This window comes from Sceloporus occidentalis, unplaced genomic scaffold (genome assembly GCF_023333645.1).
Source record: "Sceloporus occidentalis isolate IW3139 unplaced genomic scaffold, rSceOcc1.0.p SCAF_4, whole genome shotgun sequence".
NCBI lineage: Eukaryota > Metazoa > Chordata > Lepidosauria > Squamata > Phrynosomatidae > Sceloporus > Sceloporus occidentalis.
The window spans coordinates 41,823,794-41,839,201 of NW_028316984.1; the positions used below are offsets into that span (position 1 = coordinate 41,823,794).

Below are 15,408 nucleotides of genomic sequence, written 5' to 3' on the forward strand. Positions count from 1 at the left end.
TGACCTTGGACTGCTTTATCGACCTGCCTATCTGTTGCCCTGAACCTCGGACCGTCTGACAATTCTCTTGGTAATCCCTTTTGGTAGAACTACTGTGAATCTCCAGGACTGTGTAGCTTACACTGACTTTGCTGTACTGGGAGGGGGTTTGTTTGTTTGGGAACTAGCTGCCTTATCAGCCCTTTGGCTGCTTTCCCGGACAGCGGGAGAGGATGGAAATGTCAACCAGCTGCTTCCTAATCGACAGGGAAACAGACCCTTGTTGATCCCAGTGGATGCTTTCCAGTAAGTGGGGATTGGAACAAGTAGTATTATAACTATAGTGTAGGTATATCCCCAATAGGATTCCAGGTTGCAATGGCAAGTACTGGAAACTGATTTACAGCATAACCTGCAGATTATTATAGTAATACATATGAATTGAAACTGAAGTAAATGGTCATTTGGAATTTTGGGGGGATGGAGTGTGTGCAGTTGGGGGGGGGGGATATGCATTTGGTTGTTGTAAACTGCCCTCGAGTCGATGTTGACCCTTGCAACCCCATGGATGAGACATCTCCAAGATCTTTTGTCCTCCACTGCTCTGCTTAGGTCCTATAAACTCATCCCCATGATCTCCTTAATATAGGTGATAACATTTATCAGATAGTCTCAATGAAAAAGAGAAGTCCAATTTTGAAGCAGTACCACTTTTGGCAGAGCACATTTGATAAGGCAGCAGGAATGGCTCTTGCATTAGTATGTGACTGAGTTGGGATTTACAATGATCCAGGAGCCACCAGATTGTCCTGTTGGGTGAACTAAAACAGATTAATAAACAAATTATTGCCTTATAGTAGAAAATCTCTATTGAATCTTATAGGAGCAATGCATCCTAAAATAACAAACAATGGTGTAAAGTTATCATATATACTCGACTATAAGCAGACCTCATATATAAATCAAGGGCAGGTTTTAGGGCCAAAATTAGTAATTTTGTTCTGACCCATGGATAAGTCGAGGGTACAACATAGAAGCATGTAATAAAGGATCTAAAGGATGAAGCAAAGGAAAACCATGCCAAAGCCAGGAGGCATAACTATTTTTTTTACTCAAACTAAGAGCTGGATGGATGAGAAAGTAAAAGGGGTTCAGTGCTTCCAGGACAGATGACACTCTTGCCTTTCACCAGGGGATGGTTCCTTTTTTATTGAAGTTAAAGTACAATTCTTACACTGACTCATGGATAAATCAACTCAGTTTTTTGGGGTCAGTTTTTTGACTAAAATTTCTAGATTTACACATGAATATATACAGTATTTTACTTTTTGCCCATTCTTTATGAAATCAAGAATGGGCACCATATTTCTGCACAATCCTCTTATTTGCAACACAATACACAGCAGTCATTGCCAGCACTAGGAAATCCTGGATTGGAACCAGACCATAATAGACACAATTAGGTGACACTGAAACCAAGAGGATCTATGTTACCCATGACCAGGATGCTTACAGAAATTGCTCTTTGAGAAATCTGATATGAACTGATCTGATCTACATCTCCCTGAGATAAAGTGCACCTTGGTATTTACTACCCCGTTGACCTTTATAGTTCCTGAATGTTCTAGGACACTGTTCACCAAATGATGCACTTTTAAAATGAGGGTTTTGAGAGGAAAGTGTGTACATTTTGAGAGAAAATACATTTAAAAATATGAATTCAAATTCAATTTCATTATCGCTTTCAAAAACTTCCTTGGCTTCATGCACCAATGGGATCCGGTGGACTCCCAAGTGACAACATGTGGAAGTAATGGGCTAGAAGCCTCCTTGTTTCAATCAAGTTTGGTTTAGTCTAAAAGGTGCAAATAAATGAAGGTCTCTTTCACACTATATACTGACAGTGCAATGATTGTATTTAACCTGTCATGGCAACATCTTGTGCAATCCTGGGATTGATAGTTTGGTCAGAGGCCCCAGAGGAGCCCCCCAGTTTAGGATTTTCTATGCCTATCCCTAAACTGCATATTATAGGATTCCATGGGATGTTGCCATGGCAGTTACAGAAGAATCTCAGTGCTAGAATTGCATCATCAAAAGAGATCTAAATCTTTATGCTAATTTTAATGGACTTGTGCAACTAGCTGAACTCACACCCCCATGTTTATTTGAACATGCGATCTTTTTTTTTTTTTTTGATCCTGGATACTGAATCTGCTTATCCATGGTCTACAGACAAAAATCAGAGATTTCATACTTCTCAAGCCTAAGAGGTTTATCTAGATGAGAAGGGAGCTTCTCTCTCTCTCGCTCTGTCTCTCACACACATACCACCTTTTGTGTTTATTTGGTATACTTGTCTTTAAAAACAAAACAAAAAACAAAGATGTAAAAACAGAAGAAAACATTCAGAAGAAAGGGAGGTGATAAAGAATAGCATGAATATGAAAATCCAGAAGGAAAATATGATTGTCAAAGGGCTTTAAAAAAAAACATTCAAAGAGAAGATTATCAAAACAATCATTAGTATGCTGCAGCCATTTTCAAGGAGGGTCAGCAAAAACAAATGCCATGCTATTTCTACTAGATTAAATTTAATCTGGCAATTTATATGAGCTGCATATGCGTGATTACTAACAGAAAATCATTATTTTGTGTTCTGTTTACATTCACTGATACTCTGGAGCACTAGTGGAGCTTTTTTGTAAAAAAAAAGAAAGAAATTTACTGAATTTTTAAATGGATAACACAAAAGGGACACTCATACAGGAATATAGAACATTCAAGTGGCATCCTTAAAATGTCATTTGTCTCAACTCCCTAATTGGTTCTAAACAAAGACAAAGACTGACAGCTGACAAACAGCAAACCCATTCATCTTACAAAAAAGCTTTCTTGATCCCACAAGAGATTACACCTGTTTCATTCAGTGCAATTGGCCATCTGGTCTTTCCTTGGGATGGGTACTTAAAATGTCAAGGTCTGGTTATTAGAAGTACCTTTTTTTTTTTTTAAGAAAAGGAGAATCACCATCTACAGAAAAATGTATTTATCCTTGCGTCATCCTTCTCTCAGGATGAATTCTTCCAGGTTGGAATGGACAATGACATTACATGGAAGAATCAATGCCTTGGGTCCCCTCCTGGGAGAAAGGCAGGGCATAAATTCAATAAATAAATAAATAAATAGACAGACAGACAGACAGACAGACTAGGGGAACATTAAAAAGGAAACAAAACTAATTAGTAAAATTGTGTGTTATTCATGTTCCTGAGTTCCTGCATTTTGGCTTAAACGTATCTGACTTCTTCCTTTTCAAATAGCAGATTTATTCATAGGCTAATTCTCTATAAATCCTGAGAATAAATAAGCTTTTTCCAAAAAAGATTTATGTAAATTTCTGTCTCAAAATCTTTACAAGAATTAGTGGTATAATTCTGTGATCGTTTTGGAGGTACTCTTATAGAGTAATGCTTGAAAAGCCATTACTATTTTTTTTTACTATAAATAGGTAACAAACTCTTGTATATCTCATGCTGAAATCTATAATGCTTGCTATCCTTATGCTAATTAAATGAGTGGTGGCTACGCTAAGGATTCACCTTGGGATTTTTCTCTGGTGAAACAAATGTGCAAATATTCAGATTTGTGAATACAGTGGGCCCTCCACATTTGCTGTGGTTAGGGACACAAGACCCCCATGAAAGTGAAAAAAATGCAAATAAAAAACCCTCTCTTTTTTTAAACTGAGAGAATACCTCTCTAGGAATCTCTAGGTCTTCCATCACAACTCTATGGCTAACATCTGGCAGATGTTGAATTAGAATTGAGCTGGAGGACCTACAAATACCTAGAGAAGTGTTCTCTATAGGAATCTCTGGTCCTCTAGTGTGACTTTGTGGTCAACTTCTGGTAGAGTCATTCCTTGCGAGAACACATTAATCAAATCAGTGAATAATCAAATCTGTAAAAGTCAAAGCCATAAATGTAGAGGGCCCGCTTTATTTTCAGCTGAACTTAATGTTGAAATAAACAGTAGTAGTTTTACACATACATGCAAACTCATACCTTTTAAAAATATGTTACTTTACAATATCCTTGGCTGAGTGGTCTCAGGAGAGTCAAAATCCATCTAGCTGACGTAACAGCATATCCTACCATATCTCTCATGCCTTAATAGCCCTCATTCTCATATTCCTATATGGCCATACACACAGCCATTATTTTCAAATGCTGAAATTAATCCTAGCAGTAGATCATAGGAAGCTTGAGTGACTACTACCTGTAGGGACCATGAGAGGATTTCAGTTCAAGGTCAGGGGTTGGAGGCAGAGTGACCAGAGGTCAAACCACAAAAGAAGACAAGGTACTGCAAAATGTAGTACATTCAAGAAAAATGTAAGATGTTACAAAATAAAGGTGAAAAACCACACACACACACACACACACACACACACGCTTCTTAGCCATGCTCAAAATGGAGGACATTTTGATATTACTCCTGGACAAAAAGTTGAAATGTAAGACATATCTTGGAAAGGAGGACATCAAGACACCTGGTTGGAGGAGGTGGTAGAGAGCCAATTTAAAAAACAAAACAAAACAAAACAATGGAGTTTGTGAGTTACACTACTCCCTATAACCTGCCAGGCAAATGTAGTTAGTTGCACAGTGACGAAATTAATAAATTTAGTAACATAGTAATGTGAAGCATTTACAGAGCAATCTTCTTTTCTCCAGGTGAATCTTGTAGGGCCATCAGAATCTGGGGTTCTGGGAATTGGTTGGATGGAGATGGTGAGAGAGAGAGACACACACACACACAGAGATCCAACTTTCCACCAAGATGGTAGTTTTTCCTGCCATTACACAGGGAAATGGGCAATCTCAGAATCACTTGGGGATTTTTTCAGTTTCTCAGATAAAACCAAAACATTTGCTTAATAGAAGCATATAGAACTTAAGCACAGAGGCAGGTGCTGGGGTTCACCAGCGGAATTAAGTTAAGACAGAATAAGTGGTTTTGTTTTTAAGTAAAATACCAAATGTAGCAGGGGGAAATTTTCTTAGTTCACTTAAAGTAGCTTTCTTTGTCGCATTATGATATAAAAGATAGTTGCAAACCTTAGGTCCCTCAGGCATTTCCCAGCCTCTATATGCAACCTCTCAATACTCCCCACCACCATTTAAAAAAAGACAACTCTATAATGAGAGAAAGCTCATATACGCTTCAGTTAATTATTTTCTAAAAGTCCTTCTACAGGTCAAAGAGAGCATAGTTCAATGCCACCACCAGCCTAAAAGCCATTTAAGTCAACGTGTAATCAAGCAGAAGTAATTAGAAGAGTACCAAAAAAAAAAAAGGTGACTAAGACCACTCTCTTTCTCAAACCCTTCAGGATCAGGTAAAATGCACCTTCCTTCTGGTGGAAGCTGATCACATCTTATCAAATCACACAAGACAGAACCTCCCAAAAGCTAATCAGGGAAACATATTCTAAGATGGAGCTCCCACCCCCTGTGACAATGAAGCCTGATTTGAATTAAATGCCCCTTTATGTGTGGAGCCTTTGGCTACAGTAGTCAAAAATTTGGAAGTTCTCTACAGCGTTCAAGAAACTCTAATTATTGGCTAAACATTAATCAAACAAGATGAATGGATGGGAGCAGAGAACCAGATCTTGTTGTCTGGGTAATTGACAAAGAAATGCACTTACTCAGCAAGACAAGTAGCTTTGCTGACTCCAAAATGGAGTTCTTTTCTTTTTTAAAATGGAGGCCGGCAATGTCAAGCTGACCAGTGTGCCAGGTTCATCAGACCCCTGCCGTGCTGCTGGTTGTAGGTTTTGAAATGCTGCTCAGATGACAGTGGAAACCCTAAAGGCACACAATCTCAAACTCATAGTCTGCAGGCACAATGCAACAAAGCACTCTGTAATCTCAATTTTAAACTTTATTGGAGAGGAATTCTAAGGACAGACAGTTTGAAAATTTGTAGGCAACAGCTGAAGAATAAACATGTTACTTTGAGAAGTGTGTGTGTGTGTGTGTGTGTGTGTGAGAGAGAGAGAGAGAGAGAGAGAGAGAGAATTTATAATTTACCAAGATTGCTTACAGACCTTCTAGGTCACTCTCAATCTACCTTCATCAGTGGTATCTGGTAGCCTCCATGTCAATGGGACAATTAATCTGCTGTATATTTTAGTCTGAACTTTTAACAAACTACAAGATTCTGAGATTACTGGGAAGATAAGATGCAGCACCTTGGATATCTTTGTGATAAGGAGCATATCCATTGCCTCATTGACATGGAAGCCACCAGCTGCCATGGTAGAACATCTTCCCTCTACTTCCCCCATGCCTCCCTAGAAATGTGAGTCCTGAATTGTTTTGTCCCCATTCATAAAATGAGACAAGGTAGGACAAGAGGGGATTCCCCTTGCTGCAAGATGAAATTATTATTCATTTTTGTCAGCCTCAGCAAGATGTTGTAGGTTTTTGAGATTTTTTTTTCACATTTCTTTTATAAAGAAAAACGTCACTAACTTTTCTTTGTTGCAAGGACTAGTAAAAGTAGTAGGACTGGATAGGTTTCAAATCCATCAGTCTGTCCTTTTGTGCTTGCTATGTGTTAGAGATTGCCTTCACAAAGCAAAAACAGGAACGGGTTTTGCATGATCACAGGAGTTTCATATAAAGTATATTTTGTGCAAATTACAGAAAGCACAAACAAAACAAACAAACAAACAAACAAAATGTCACATCTCAGTCTCATGTTAGAGGGTGAGATATCTTGCCTAGAATCTCACCAATAACAAGACTTCTCCCCATCTCTAGCTTTCACATTTTTCTTTCAAATTCTGCAATAAACCTTCTATTATGTTCATAATATAATATTTGCCCATTTATCCAGAATGTGAAGTTAGGAAGTCCAAAACTTAGATTTTTCTGAGCACCTTGTTAGATACTTAATCTAGAATAGTCTCAATGAAACCAAAGTAGAATATTATCTAAGACCAACAAAATTCACATTATGCATGTAACTGCCATTATGTTTTCACTGGCACATTCCTTTGGCGTTAGAGTCCTCCAGTTTTGGTGTCTTGGTGCCATTAGCAGAAGACTCAGCATGCATGGTCACTAAGACTAAATAACTCACTATTTAAATGTCTGGCCACTACTGAATACCTACATGACCACAAGGAACATAACTGAAATTTGATTCCTCTACCATACTACACAGATCCAGAATACTGCAGTGGTTAAGATATTGTATTAAGCCTTGGAAGATGTACGTTCTAGTCTTCACTGAACTATGAAACTCAATGCATGACCTTAGGTCAATCACTCTTTCTCAGTCTGACAGATCTAACAAGGTTAGTGCGAGGATAAAGAAGGAAGGAGGAGAGTCATATCTGCCATCCTCAGCTCCTTGGAGGAAAGTGGTATATCAATGTAAATCATCATCATCATCATCATCCTTACACTTCACATTTTTATCCAATAGACTGCTGATTATTGATAGTCAGCCAACTTTAGTGAGAATACCTGACCTGTGAATTCATCAGGATTGGTCAAACATACATAAAAATAAATATGAATCAATTGGGCCTGGTTTCTGGTGACAAAATCCCGATTTTGCAGACACAGAACAGGAGTTATTCTCTAGAAGACAGAAAATGAACATTTTTGTCACCGAAGTCAAAGCTTTGAGGGACAAAATGCCCAAAATATTGTGCGATTTGTACTTGTTAATTCAAAATCAGGGCACAACCCATCCAAAGTTAAGTACTCTTAAGTCTCACTAATTTCAATATAAGACTTAAGCACATGTTTAAATCTCTCTCAGTAGGATTTTAAAGTGCTTACCTTTGGCACGATTGTGCTGTCAGTTTAAGTTTTTGATATTCACTGCCTTTTATTTTTACACCATGTTTCTAGTTTGCCATTAAATATGTTGAAGAGATACAAGAGTCATCAACGCCAAACGAACCGCCTAAATGGCTATTTTGATACTACAGGGTAAACTTTAAATCAGCCTGGGGCAGGAGGGAGGGAAGGAAGGGAGGTTGCAGTTGCAAAAGACAGTCAGTGCAATGACAACATTATTAAAATCATATGCCACACTAAACAATTGCTTTTGAGGTGGGCTGATTGAGCAGAATAAGAATCATTACAGAGTTCTGTGCAGAGAACAGACTGCACTGACTCCTACCTTGTATAGCTTATTCTCTGTAGCTACAGTGTTGTAAATTAATTGTACAATTTTATGCAAAAACACCTAAACATGATAATTATTTTAATATATCACAATAATATATGAATATATAAATTTAACATGATATATTAAATCTTTAATAACTCTTTAATAAATATATTTAACATAGTATATATGTGGAAAGTGCCACATTCATACCGAACCGAAGTTTAACATGTGCAGCTTGACTTATTGTTATTTATTTCATTATGATTTAAAAGCTTAAGCAAACTTGATTAGAACAAAGCTGCCCAAATGTTAATAGCTAGGCATGCAATTTAAAGGGTGATGCAGAGCATAAAAATAGCACATCTACCATCCACCTACCATCTTCTTTCTTTCAGTTAGTCTCAAAGGTGCTACAAGATCTCCCTACATACTACTATCCATGGTTATAGTATGGTCCTTTAACGAATCAGGTTTGCATTCAGAACCTGCAACCTTCTTCATCATATGATTGCCACTGCCAAACTTGTCATGCCTATAATTTGTAGTGCAATATAGCACATGAAGACACAGACACTGGGATCTGCCACACACCAGAAATCAAGAATACAGTTGTCTGTGTTTAAGCTTATGAAATACATATACATATATTAAAAATCCTTGTGGCATGCAATCTTGTTTTATTAAACTCAACCTCTTAAAAATGTGGGCTTGCACATTTCAAATGCCTTTCCATTGAGAGGCCTAACATTTGCAGGGTGAAAGATGTTGATGCACAGAACACCAACACACAATCCCTCCCTCCACAGCTAGCCCCCCCATTTTCCAAATCAAAGAGCAATAAATAAATGCACAGATGCCAAAAGAAGGGACCACACAGGCACACCACAGACCCCTGAGTGAAAGGAAAACCATTCCCTTAAGAAATCACTAGCAAGAGCACACTCATACCTGAACTGTGCTCTAACTCCAGATGCACGGCCAGTCTTTGCAAGACAGGGAATGAAAATTCGCCTTCCCCATTCTGTGCCGGTGAAAACTCACTGCAGTAGTGTGTGTATTTCTCTTTCCCTCCCTCTACAGCCTTCCACCAGCTCTGTGCCCTTTGAACTCATTGCTTTTCTCTCTCCCTCCTTCAACGCCTGTCTCAGACCTCCCTCTGCAGTCAGCTACTGTGCTTGTCTGATTTGCATAAGTCTGGTGGTGAAGGCCTGGGGGCCAGCAGCTAAAAGGAGAAAGCTGGCCGGGGAAGAAATGGTAGAACTGCAATTCTGACAGAATATACCCAAACCACTAGAGAGTGCACGGAAATGCAGGAGGCATTTAGGTTTGCATGGAGCATGGTTGTGTGACTGGTGACATACAACATTATAAATGAGAGAGAGGAGATGATGATGATGATGATGATGATGATGATGATTCTGTAGAGCCATCCTGCAGGACAAATCACCCCAAAATAAGAGAAATCATGCAGGGGTAGCTGTGTTGGCCATTTAACAAATGCAAACAAAAATCCCTCAGTGATACCTTTATTGGCCAAACCAAAATAAGAGGAAGAAGAAGATGAAGAGACGACGAATAGCTCTACATGTTGTTGTTGTTATTATTATTATTATTATTTAGAGCCATCCTGCAGGATAACTCACCCCAAATAATAATAATAATAATAATAAAGGCTCTACATCATCATTCTTGTTATTACTATTATTATCATTATTCTGCAGAGCCATCCTGCAAGATAACTCACTCCAAAATCACATTCTAGTGGCTGGTTTCCAAGGTGACTAAAAAAAATAGCAGGGAGGAGAAAAATAATATTCTAGTTAAATTCGGGGAGAAAAGTGCTTTATGAACATCTTCGCTGCTGATCTTTGTGATTTTAAGTTTAATTAGTTGGATATTTTAAATCAAGAGTATCAGGGTCAGATTTAGTACTATTATTTGGAATGTGTTTGTTTCACAGGGACTCACGTTACCATAGCTAACTTAGAGCTGAAGGACTGTGTTGGGAATATGACAGGGAAATGGCATAAAAGAAAGGGAATGAATCCGTGTGGCTGCTGGGTTGCCATCGGTGAAACCCTTTTAACAGGTTTGTACCAAAATGACACGGCTAAGCTCTGTGCACATTTTGGACTCATTTCAATATTACAACCAATATTGTGTCAAAAGAATAAAATGTAAGACGTTCCCCCTCCCTGAGAAATTCAGTGAAATGTGCCAGGAAGTGATGGTTTTGTTTTATTTGTTAAGAAATGGTTATCTTCTTTCCTGCTTTCTCCCATTTTGCTTCCTGTAGGATACATCAGCCCTGTACAAACATACTGGTGCTTCCCAGTTGCTGAAATGCATATTAAAGTCTGCATGTTCTATTCATTCCAAGAGTGAAAATGCTACATATTTCACCACTTTCCCAAATGCTGGATGCCCGTTGCACTATAAGCCTGTCAACCCTTTATGTTTTACACAGTGCTAATTTCCCCAAATGAAATATTAATTTTGCAGCATTTAATTTTGCATCCTACACAGAGTGAATGTAAACATGTGAAATATTTCTTCTTCTTTTTTTATTGTTAAAAGTCAAAATAAAAAAGATACCTCTAGCTCATAGAATACATAATTAATCAGTAGAAAACTACAAACAGGAGACAGTTGTGTATGTTGTTTTTAAAAGCTTCTGGGATGCTTGCATGCAGCTTAGTCTGATATGTGCATCTGTGTGTGTACATCTGTCATTGCATCATTGCTCCTAAGATATTTCACAAAAGACTAAAAAAAAAAAACCTGCATGCATCCTAATTGACATTCCAGTGTATACCATTTATCATTTAAAAGCATAAAAGAAAATTGCCCTCATCAAAACCACATGGTAGCCTCTCAAAATAATGAGGGTGACAAGACGTTGGCATAATAGACTGTTGCTATATTAAAATAATATGGCATTTTCAGAATTGGCTCCTGATCAGAGATAGGAGGTTGATTCTAATGAATGACTGCTCCATTACTTGTGGCTCTGTAAGGTTTCTGGTTGCGGAGATTTAAGATGAAGGGGGGGAAATATGTTATACTTTGCACAGTTTCTTTAGCTAGGCGTTCAACTCATGTGCATTTAACAAGCCACACCTTATAAAATTCAAAAATAACAACCACATTAGCAGCCGAGAATGCTGCCATCCAAGCATTGTATTGCATCCAAAACATTTTTATTATCATTGAATAATTTGAAACAGAGAAAATAAAAACTGACCTGTTCAAATGCTTTTTTCCAATCCATGCAGTGTTTTTTCCCCTTCCTCCTAATAATTATGCAGCAATGTAGGCTATCATTTTGTCAGTGGGTGACGTATTATCTACCGCCCTGGTTCCAGCAGAATCTTCTTAAATATCCCAGCCCTGTGTTTTATTGCTGGTACCATATGCTTTATTGTTCAGCGACAAGAGCTGCCCTCTGCACAAAGACTCATTACCTACTGCTTGCTTAGCAGCTTCAGTCTCTCTGACGCTGCCTATGTGATCACATGGGAGTTTTGTCTGATAAAACTGGCCATAGTACGGATTTCACTCTCTATGGGTGTGTGTGTGTGTGTGCACGCACGCGTTTGTATGTGTGTTTATCATCTAAGGGCCTACTATGAAGAAAGAACAACAAATGATAAAGCTGCTTTAAGTCATTAATGCAACACAAATTATGGAAATCCCTTCACAACCCTTTTCCATGTCCATTACAAATCCCTCTGCAGCCTGTTTTACAAAACACAGATTCATTAGAGATTTCAAAATGTGATTAATACTTGTTTCGTGAAGGCTAATGACAGTATCACAGTATACTATCTATAGGCAGTACATCATCTTTATTCATCTTGCTACTCATCAGTAGTGGCACCTTGCCAATAAACTTGCAATATTTTTAAGTTGTTAATGCTGCATGGAGAATAAGGTTCTGCAATCCTAAGCATACTTACTCAGATGTAATTAGTAAGACTTATTTCTGAGTAAATATTGTTAATGAGAATGATATTAAAGAAAGCCTTACCATTCCCAAAGGTCTGGATAACATTTTTTCCTCCTCTTTTTTATTATGTTAGTACTCTGAATGAGTTAAATCCTGACAGCAGTTGAAATAAAATGACTCAGCTATAGCTGCAATCCTGTATGCATTTAGCTGGGACTAATCCCCATTGGACTCAGTGGGGTTACGTCAGAGTAAACATGCACAGGCTTGGTCTGCATGTAAATTTTTTCCTCTTAGATTAGCTCGCTTATTGCATATGGATGAAACTGCACATCTGACAAGTATTTCTGAATACTGTTTAATGAATACGGAATACTCTTCAGATTGTACAAATGTAAATCCAGATATTAAGCTTTATAAATGAAAGTAGAATGTAGATTTTTGTGGGGTTTTCGGGCTATGTTGCCATGTTCTAGAAGTGTTTATTCCTGATGTTTCGCCAGCATCCTTGGCTGGCATCTTCAGAGAAATGAGAAAGTAGAACGTTTTACTTTCTTTCTGTGTATTTATTGCATTGAATGGCAGCAATTGTCGAATAATTCCTCAAAATAAATCTACAATAAATCATGTTAAGACTTAAAGGTTGCATGTTGTTCTAATAGCTTTGCTTCCAAACAACTACAATTGTGTACAGAAAATGACATGTCATTTTCAGGAAGAAAAGAAAGGATGATTTTACTGTAAAAAATTAAAAATCCTAACAGAGTGTAAATCTATAAAACTACCGTTTACCCTGAAAATCAGTTGCATTGAAACAGTGGTTTATTTTACCACTCCCAGCATAAAACTGCTTTGGCTCATGAAAAAAATATTGCAAGAATTCTGTTGACATTTGGAAGTAGATAGATGACAAATGTAATTTACTTATTAGCATTCTGCAAATGGGGAGAAACCCCATTTGCTATCTTTTTCAATGTTTTACTCATTAGCATAAGTAATTGACAGCTTGTGGCTCATTCAGCATATGTCCCATGTCTGCAAGTGGTGTCAGTAAAAATGGTGTTTCTGACCTCAGTGGCTTCAGGTCTGGACTCTATCAAAGACCATATATTGGAGGTCCAGTTCCAAAGTCCATAGCACATCTCCACCTTAGTTTAACTGAACAGGGGAGACAAGACAAGCCACGGTAAAGACAAAAGTCCCTAATGCAACAATTCAGGTACATTCCCTTTTAAAAACTATAACTAGAAGTATGAAAGGATCAAAATGTTTAAAATTTGACTATTTTTTTTTGCTAGAAAACATCTAATTGCAATCTGGTGGAGGCAAAGGCAACATTATCCAAGCACTTCTATAGTCCTTCAGGTAAAACAAGCAGGTTAATCAGCTATTGAATTATCTCTAGGTTCCAGTTCCTAATTAGCATTTGTTTTTACACCAGCAATGACAGTTGGTAATAATAGCTTCAAGTTCCACCATTTTGGTAGGGTGCATCATACAGCATTGACTGAGCAGATGGTTCGTGGTAAGAATCCATAGGGGCAAAGATGATAGCCTTATTATGAGGAAAAATGAAGATTGGTTAGGCTAATTATTAATTAAGATCTTTGTTAGTTAACATGATGCTTTAAAAAAAACCTGATGTTGTCATAGGATACCAACTAAAAACGAATAGACTCCCAGACTGGAGAGTTCCCTGCCATGGGAAGTTCAATTCTCTTCTTCTCTCTTTTCCTTTTGACAGCTGGCTAAGACCTTCTTATTCAGGCAGGCCTTTGGTTTAAAATCGATGTAACAGAGAGAGTTTGATATGGGGTTGTGTTTTTAAAAGTTTTATTATGATCTATAGCTTTATATTGTTTTAATCTTCTGCTTTTAATTAAACTGCTATTTAATTATTTCTTTTTAATTTTGTGATTAATTTTGCATAAATAATGTTTCAACCAAACTCTCTTTTTTAAATGCCATAGGCCACCTTGGATATAGCATATGGAGAAGCGTGGGGTATAAATCAGATAAAGAAACAAACAAATGGTAGAATTCAAAGATATGGCCATGTTAGTCTGTAAATCAGTATGGAAAGAGATCTTGTAGCGCCTTTTGGATTCACTGAAAGAAGAAAGTTGGTAGCATGAATGTTGGTTTAGAAGACCACAAGCCCTTCCAGCATGGGAAGTATTGTGTAGCAAACAGCTTTTTGGAGGGTGGGAAGCACTTCTAGGGAAGGAGCACCAGGAAGGCTTTGATTTCATTGGTGGGAAATGGTAGAAGAATAGAGTTAATTTAATTCACCATCAGTGTTTTCACAATATAACATTTTCTAATATCATCACAATGGTCGTGTGGGTTACTTGGATTATGACACTATTAACCCACACCTCCTTTCCACATTCCACAAAGATGTAGTTAAATAATCTATGCCTTTGGTCAAAAGATAATGACAGTGGCCCTGGCCAAACCACATGCACCAGAGGCTGACCATTCAAACTGTCAGGCCATAAGGAAGCTTCTTTCCCTCCCGTAGCACCAGAAGATTGTATATGAAGGCCTGATGGAAAATCCTTGCCTGCACAGGGCAGGTCTGATAACCAAACAACACGTAGAATGGGACCAGCTCTTAGTTTTTTCTGGAGCAGTACTGAGGCAAACCTGTACAGTTTCTCCTCATTTGCCTTCTACCATGTATGGATTCATGGAGCCTCTGCTCCTTGCTTTTCCAGATGAACTTAGCAGGAATGAGGTTGAACCCATTCTAGGAAAGTAAAGTGTCCATTTGAAACTTATTGTTATGAAATGTCAAGGTATGTCTATGCTCCATCTCTAGGTTTTGAAACATATGTGTGTGCTCATGGCAGAGCATGGAGAAGTTATTGTTTCATAATGAGCAGGGCCACCATCTTATGGCAGTGAATGAGATAAATTAATGGATTATGAAGAAATATATTTTGTCTACCTTGAATCCTTTGCTATTCAATTTCACTGATGGTATTTCAGGACAAGGTTTTTATTGTGCAACCATGAGTCTCTAAACTACATTTTGGGAACTGTAATTTGTTGTGGCACTAGAGCAGTGATGGCAAACCTCTCTATGGGCACACATGCCATCACCTCAGCACAGAGTTCGCCAGAGTTTGTTACTAGAAAATCAGAGGGACATGGCACTTTGCAATAAATAAGTGGGTTTGAGGTTGCAGTTTGGGTACTTGGTCTCTAAAACGTTTGCCATCACTGCACTAGAGCTCTCTGATAGAAAAGGCTAAATGGCTTACAAAAC

General features: G+C 37.9%; 1 protein-coding gene and 1 long non-coding RNA gene across 5 annotated transcripts in view; one reads left to right on the plus strand and one right to left on the minus strand.

Moving 5' to 3' along the window:
- Positions 1-15,408, minus strand: part of LOC149313808 (cysteine/serine-rich nuclear protein 3-like) — a 122,817-nt gene that overhangs the window by 59,962 nt on the left and 47,447 nt on the right. Inside the window, exon 1 of one of the 4 annotated variants that reach the window (XM_089519836.1) lies at positions 12,216-12,245. The exons of 1 other annotated variant lie outside the window; for it this stretch is intronic. The gene's annotated coding sequence lies outside the window, so the exon portion shown is untranslated. Of the gene's footprint in view, positions 1-9,133; positions 9,212-11,429; positions 11,670-12,215; positions 12,246-15,408 lie in introns of those variants that run through there. 2 more of the 4 variants (XM_089519833.1, XM_089519834.1) reach the window with 2 other exon arrangements.
- On the plus strand, positions 214-13,499 carry LOC149313809 (uncharacterized). The gene is made up of 3 exons (XR_016280863.1): positions 214-285; positions 10,146-10,274; positions 13,433-13,499. It is a non-coding gene; the product is annotated as an uncharacterized LOC149313809 (long non-coding RNA).